The sequence below is a fragment of the Vulpes vulpes genome, unplaced genomic scaffold, assembly GCF_048418805.1.
Source record: "Vulpes vulpes isolate BD-2025 unplaced genomic scaffold, VulVul3 Bu000000639, whole genome shotgun sequence".
In the NCBI taxonomy this organism is placed as follows: Eukaryota; Metazoa; Chordata; class Mammalia; order Carnivora; family Canidae; genus Vulpes; species Vulpes vulpes.
In genome coordinates this window covers 237,901-246,361 of record NW_027325681.1, presented here as the reverse complement: position 1 = coordinate 246,361, position 8,461 = coordinate 237,901, and positions in this window count along the sequence as shown.

Here is an 8,461-nt window from a genome sequence, read left to right as displayed (position 1 = left end):
AAATACTATAGACTGGATGGCTTAATCAATAGACATTTATTTCCCATAGTTCTGTAGGCTGGAAAGTCTAGTACCCAAGTGCTAGCAGTTTTAGTTCCTGGCTTGCAGACAGCTATGTCATTTTCACTATGTCTTCCTCTCAAAAGGTCACAAATCATATCACATGGCCTCACCATCCTGACCTCATCTAAATCCAATTATTTTCCAAAGATCTGACTTCCCAATACCATCACATTGGGGCAAAGGTTTCAAAATATGACTTTAGGGGGAACACAAAGATCCATTCCATAGCATTAATTTTCAGCTTAAAATCACCTAATAAGTTCCCTATAGTTTTATGCATTTTATAGATGAGATCAGTAAGTTGGTAATTTCCCAAGGACATGCAGCATGTATGCTGACCTGGATTCCATATTCCTTGATCTTTTCCATTTACACTGTGCTTACCTCCAGAGTAGGCTCCCTCCCAAGGAAGCAGAGTGACTCAGGCAAACATGTGCAGACTCATTCACCCTCACTCTTACAATTCCATTGATATTGCTCAGGAAGGTCTGAGCAATGATCTATTTTAGCAAAAAAAGCTACTGATTCAAAAGCATTTTTAAAACAAGTATTGATGTTTCGATCATTAAATATAGAATCCTGGGAGGAAAGTACTTATTGTATTTCAAGGTTGTCTCCTAGAAAATCTAACATCCTAAATTTCTTTTCTTGAAGGCAATTGGAAAAAACACTGACATAATTTCATGTTATATATTTTTTTAAAGGAGAGGGCCAATAAAGTGTCTAACATAAAACATACAGTAGGTGAAAAATAATGTAGTTATCAGATTATTTTCTTTCCTTCATTTTCTGAGGATATTGATATAGATATCATTAAATTTGATACTTTTTGTGTTGCCTTATATACATCTGAAAAACAAGATCTTTACAAAATTAGTTTGGATAGCTCCATGTAGAGACAAAAGTTACAGCTCATTTAAAGTTTCCTAAATATTTGGAAGGAATTAAAATGGGAATTGCAAACTCACTCGTTCTAAATTTTAAATAAAATATACTTTATAGCTAATCATATACCCAAGTAATATCTGAATAAAAGATAATCCTATTGTTAATTGTCTCTTCCAAAATCTTATTTTCAGGAATGCAAATAATTTGAATATTAGCTAAACCCTATTTTTAGAGGGAAAAGATTATATTGGATGTGTACATTGGTCTGAAATTAACAACATAACAATGTTTTCTATTCTCTAAAACTAAAAATTTAGTGAGAAAGTAATAAATAGCAAATTACTCTGGAAATTCTAATTTTTAGTAATATTGAATGCCATAGTATAAATTCTTTCGTGGCTCTTGATTTCCCAATAAAGGCAATGATTTTATTTAATGGAAATTTCACCATTTGACTACGATTCTGAGAAAAAATTGATACACTTAAGCATGGTGATTTTAAAAATATGCATTAATTCCTGTGCAAAATAAAATTTAAAATAACAAGAATATTGTGTGGTACCTGACTACTTTCATTATGATATTAATTTATCTTAGTGATCGATTGACTTACACATGTGTTCACACTATAAAAGTGCATAAAGCAATGTAATTTCTAGTTCCTTGAAAACTGTGGTGATTGACAAGAAGCAAATCAGCCACTTACTTCATTAGTCAGTTGACCTGTCAGATTTCTATTTCTAATTCCTTTGCCACAAGGCTTTTCTTAGTTTGTGATATATAGTAATAAAGTGCAGTATCCCAGGAACCATTGGGAGATTATGATGCTATCATTTCATTTCAATTTATGTGTGGAATCTTTTCATTCTGTTTATTCTCTTTATCTCCATTTTTTTTTTTACAAATGATCACAATTCGAAATATACCTTACAATGTTTTGACTTTATAATTTACAAAACCTTGTTTTGTTTATCATTCTATGTGTTTTATAGCAACACAAAAAATACAAAATCTTCTAAATTCTGTCTCTGTCTGTTTCTCTCCCTCCCTCCCCGCCCCTGTCCCCACCCTCAGTTTTCCCAAAATGACTGGAAGGTGGATGATTCAGAACATTTGAAACAGTACATAAGTATGTATCCATTTGGCATCCATACCAGCCAATAGGGAAGAACATGTGTTAAAAATCCTGTTGCAATGCCTTGAAAGCATACCAGAACATTATATGTTTAAACTTACCAGGCCTCACAACTTCAGAGTAAATGGTGCTCCTCTGTTGCATGCTCTTATATAATGTGATTACAAAAAGTCTAAATGAAACAGGATATATTTTATAATTTATGTGTAATATGACCTTATGGTTTAAGACTCAATCCATTTTCCTGACCACATGAAGAGTTTTCCATTGATTCTGCTATTGTCTAATATAAAACGTCATGAACTACCGTATTGATTATTTTTTATTAAATTACTGAAGGTATTAAATTTTAGGGGTTATTTTGAAGACTTCATGAGACCTCATAAACTCTACTTCTACATTCTGTTGGTAATCACAAACCCTTTCGTTATGATTATAATCAATTAGTATGTTCTTGTAGATAAATTATACAGCTATTTCTCTTTAAAATTTCAACTGAAAATAATCATCTTAGAATCTTTAAAATGGAATATTATGTATATAGTGCTTATACATTCTTTCAAATATTCTCATTTTTAATCTTATTTTAAATGGCTCTTATACATCTTATTCCATTTCACAGTTATTATTCCTCTAATATAACTAATGCTTTGCCATTTGTAGAGATACTATCAGTAGAACAGGCATCACAGTATAAAACATATGGAAGTGACAAGTAAGTATTTTGGCTTAAGTAAGTTTTGAAAATTAAATCACATTTCAGAAGATGACTTAGAAAACTAGAACTAGCCTTTATACAGAAAGTTAGCTTCAGATAGTAATTTAGCCAAGGGTAGTGCTTTAGTTTTATTTCTAGATATCGACCCAGAATTTCACAATAGAAGAGTATTGATTCATTTAAAAGCATTGCTGATGATACACTGGTAATCATATGACCAGAAAAGAATGAAAAACAAGATAAAATTATATTAGATGTTTATACGTGCTGTGTTTCAGTGCTAGGGCTTTAGTTAATTTTGTTTACTCCTTCATGAGTTCTTATACACGAAAAAGGAAATACTTAAAGATTAACTTATTTTTTTATTTTTTTAAAGATTTTTTATTATTATTTATTTATTCATGAGAGACACACAAACAGAGAGAGAGAGAGAGAGGCAGAGACACAGGCAGAGGGAGGGCGGCTCCATGCAGAGAGCCTAACATGGGACTCGATCCCGGTCTCCAGGATCAGGCCCTGGGCCGAAAGCGACGCTAAACTGCTGAGCCACCCAGGCTGCCCCAAAGATTAACTTTTAAATAGAAACCACATTTAAGGTATTCTTAGCTCTTATACCACAGTTTGCACTCTGCATTCTGTACTTTCAAAGGAGTGCTGGATAGAAAAAAGTATATACATATAAATCCAATCTCAAATTCTGGTGAACAATGAAATGTAACCATATCCTGGAAATTTGAAGTGGTGCCATGTTTCAACTAAATGGCTGATTTTAGCGTATATAATGGACACATTAGGTCACAGGCTGAGTTTTATTTTCACACAAACAGATGACTCAAAAGTATGTCTGGAAAGCTTTGAAACCCAAGTAACATTTAACATGAGTGAATGTGATACAACTCTAGCACCTTCTTACTAGCCATTACCACTGTTTTTAAAATTCCTACATTTGAGTATTTTTGGTGAAGACACTATAGCTAATCTGCCATATTTCCATGCTGCTAAAAGCTATAAATTTAAATATTTCAAACAATATATTGAAGGATTTCCTTTTACTGGGTGAGAATTCTTTGTAGTGCTTGCCTCTGTCAAAGTCTATCAACCCAAGAATACTGATGATGATGGGGCGGGGGGAGGATGATGATTAAAACAAAGACAAAAAACAAAAAACAAAAAAAACCTCTTCTTTGAGAGAAATCTCTAACAAAATATCAGAAATTCTATAATCTCTGGAAGTTTCAGATTCATCTTTTTTTTAAAGATCCCATGACCTAAACATTGCTTTGATAATGAATGAATTTATACTAAGACTTTCAAATTCCTGGATTCTTAAATGTATTTTTAAATACAGGAAATTTTATCTTTAGTGTCAGGTTCTTAGGCTATTATATCAAGTCTTAATGTTTATCTTGCCGAAGATAAGATTGTGATTTAGCGTGATGAGTTTGCTACATGTTTAAAAAATGTTTCAAGCTTTCAAAGAACTTTATTTTTTAATATATTTAACAAAAACACACACAGGCTTCCTGTGCTGTGCTACTTCATTATCTATTAAAAACAAAATTCATTGGAATGCTTACTAAAATTTCAAGATTTTATTTACTTTTAATACTAATATAGTGAACAGAAACCACTGCCTCTTACCGGATTTGGTAACAGAGATGGCAGAAAAATGTCACATGCTTAGCATTTGAGAAGTATATCATAATAGAAAACAGGAATATAAGGACAAATACCTGAAGTCTTTGCTATTTTGTTTTTATTATATTATAATGTAGAGTCAAGGCGTTCCAATTATTTCTCTCCAATAATTCCTTAACGATATAATACTTACAAATTACCTTCTATTAAAGCTTTTTCTCAATGTGTGCATGAAAGCCTTAAAGTTTATATTAGTAATAATAGATTCTCAATTTTCCACTGAGAGTTCTGATGTTGAAAGGCCTTCCCCCATGCTTTGCGGCAGGTCAAAAAAAATCCAATATAAGATTTAAAATTAATAAGGTTGTATTAATTCAGAAGAATTATCTACAATTAAACAATTTTTGGACAATTTTAGTATTCCAGAATAAAGGCATTCTGTTAACTTTATTACATTACATGCTTAAGCAGCTTTGTTCATGCATATGCAACCCACCTATATGCTGGTTCCCTACTATCTGCCAAATTGTGTGTTTCACAGTTAATATACAAAAACAAAATGATAAAAATAAAATGAGATCTATGTTTCATTTAGTCACATAAAAGAGTCTTGGTAGTGCTATAACAGGGCTAGGAGCCCTGTCTATTGGCCTGAAATGGATTATTATTAATTTCAGTAATGCCTAACAATTACAGTGTGATGTTCTATACATGCAAGCCCTATACCCAGTACTTACATGGATATTTTTATTTAATCTTCATAATATTTGATAGCTATTCATGTTCTTCTTCTTCTTTTTACTTTTAAGGACACAAAGCATTAAGAATTTATCCCAAGTTACATGGCCAGTAAAAGTGTCAGATGGCTGCTCTGACAGTGGTTCTATATACACACAAAAAAAAGAGAAAAATGATTTCTTCCAGAGTTAAGGGTTTCCAAATAATCTAAGCAGGCTTCATATATTTGAAACAGAGGTTTGAGATAGAAAAATAGGATCACTGTAAGTTATCCTAGTACTAGCTTACATATATAACATAGAAAAAATGGACATTGAATATAGACTTTGGAGAAATAATTCTGAAACCTGGCTGCATAAGTTACTGTTTATGCAGAGTTTGCAAAATTGTTGAATTCTGTAACTCTTAATTTTCTCACATGTGACAGTGCAGTTGATAATTCCTACTACAAAAATATTTTTTAAAAAACTAAAATAGATAATATATGCAAGAAAAGCTATCATAATAGTTCACATATATCTTTTAAAATCCTTCAATTCATTTTGTTTATGTAACTTTCCTACAAAATGTACATGGATTCTTGGGCAATTAGAAAGTCACATGACTGTGAAGTCTTGCAGATTTGCCTTACTAGGCACTGGATTTCCTTATATATTTGGAATATCACTACTAGAAATAAATGTGTAAGCTTTTCATGGTATTCTCAAACCAATTCCTGGAAACAATTAAGTGATTTCCTGATACATTTGCTTAAGATATGGTTCACAGGAGCACGAGGAAGGAGGGGGTTAGGGCTATAGTCACTGGACCAATTCATTTACAATTAAACTTTACAGCTTAGTATTAAAAAGATGCAATTTTTTTTTACCACATTTGCAAGGAACAGTTAATTCCTGAATGATATAATTATTCTATAAATTTGAAAAAATCCAAAGCTACCAAGTTCAGTTTATAAATTTATTATAAATTTGTTTCCAAATTAAGTAAGAACAATATAGACACACCTTGATTATGAACAAAAAGAAAAATGAAAATCATAGGTTCGTTTAGTAAATAATATAGAAGAAATAATTCTAAATCTTAGACAACTGAACCACCATTAAACAAATTTATCCTAATTTTGTAGGGTTCATAACAAAAAATGTAAACATGCATTTTTAAACTGGAGAAGTCAATATAATTCATCATAGGTATTAAAGGAAAAAAATTACATAATTATTTCAAATGATAAAAAGCCTTTGGTAATAATTAACTCATTTTTCATTAAAAAACAGCTAAGAATTAAAGGAAACTCCTTAAAACATTATTGACAGGTTATCTGTTAAAATTCCAACATCTAAAGACCTTGGAAATTACCATTCCAATCTTTACACAAGAAAATCTAAGAAAACTGATAATCAGTGATTTTTTATAGACCCAGGGCAAGAAAACAAGGTTACAAGGCAAACAGCAACCCTAAAATATATAATTAGTAAATCAAGAATCATAGCCAAATCAGTTTACCTAGGGCAGACACCTAGGGCTGGAGTTTGAGTTTAGACCAGCATCATTTAAGAAACTAATAAGATCATAGCCTTGGGGAGAGCTCATACTTTCATGGATTTTACCTTCAGGAAATCTACCAAGTTCTAGTGAAGGTCCAAGAATGATCTCCTTGGAGTTCTGTCTGGGGAGAAGAATCACTGAGAAATATGTTCAGAGCATTTTCCCTAAAAGCTCACTCTCCATGGAAAAGACTATTGGAAGTTTATACCATCTGTAAGAAGGACATTTCTCTTACTTCAGTCCCCTCTAGCTATTCTGTCTTACTTACCAGGTGGAGAGAAGCTAAGAAATTTGTGTAAGTGTCACAACCCGGGGACAGTGAAGTTAGATTGCACCATAAGATTTTAGAAGGTTTCCCCTCTCCCACAATTTACCACTATACCAATAGGGCTCCGATATTAACAGCGCATTACAGCTGAAATTGCTACAAGGTGTAGACTCCCTGAAGAGAAGTAGTTACAGAAGGCAAAGCCACAAAAACTAGGACACTAGAGGAATTTAAAGACTGGTGCTTATTGCCATTGAAAACAATAAATATAGGACAAAATTAGCTAGATTAACATAAAACCTCACACTATCTCAATTCTTATTACACATTACATTATGTTTAAGGTTTAGTCTGTTTGAGCTGCTATAACAAAAACACTACAATATAAGTTGCTTCATCAAAAGCAGAAACTAATTTCTCACAGTTCTGGATTCTGAAAGTCTGAGATCATGATGCCAGTATGATTGGTTTAGGGTGAGAATCCTCTTTCTGTCTGCAGATGGCTGACTTCTCGTTCTATTCTCCTGTGGTGGAAAAAGCAAGAAAGCCCTCTAGGGTCTGTTTTATAAGGGTACTCATCCCATTCATGAAAGTTCTACCCATATGGCCTAATCCCCTCCCAAAGACCACATGTCCCTTCCTAATACCATCACATTGAGAGTTAGGATTTTAGCATATGAATGGGCAGTGGCACAAATATTCAGTCCATAATATTTAGCTTTCAACCAAAAATCACAAATCATGATAAAAAGCAAGAAAATCAGTCTGAAGAAACAAAGCATAAAAGACTCAGTTGTAACACTGATTTTGGAATTGTCAGTCAATTTAAACTGTGATTAATATCTTGAAGGCCCCAATAGGAATAGTAGACAACCCTCAAGAACAGCTGGATAAATAAGTAGAGAAATGGAAATTCAAAGGACAATGCTAAAAATAAAACAACGGAGTGATGTCACCAAAATGGCAACATAGGTCATTCCTAACTTTGCTCTCCATCGCAAGGACTAACAACTGTTCCTGGATAGAACATCATTGAGAAAATACTAAAGCTTGAGAGTACAATTGAGGCAGCCCCTGAAAAACAAAAACCAAGAAAAACTACATTAAGAAGAGTGAAAGGAGTGGCTACACGCTGACAGCATTGCCCCTGACCCTGCCTAGGCTAGCAAAGAGCCTAGCAAAAAGGTCTCCTTTGAGCCTGTTGTGGAATGACATATCCCAAATATTGAAAGATTAAAAATTACCAGCCAAGAATACTCTATTCTGCAGTTATCCTTCAGATATGTTGGAGAAATAAGTGCTTTCCCAGACAAAAGCTAAGGGAGTTCACCACAACTTGACCTGCCTTATCAGAAATCTTGAAAGAAGCTCTTTAGGCTGAAAAAAAAGATAAAAGTACACAAAACTCTGATTAAGTTGATAGTCAAATAGAATGCCAGGAATATTTTCAGAACAGCATATTAAACTC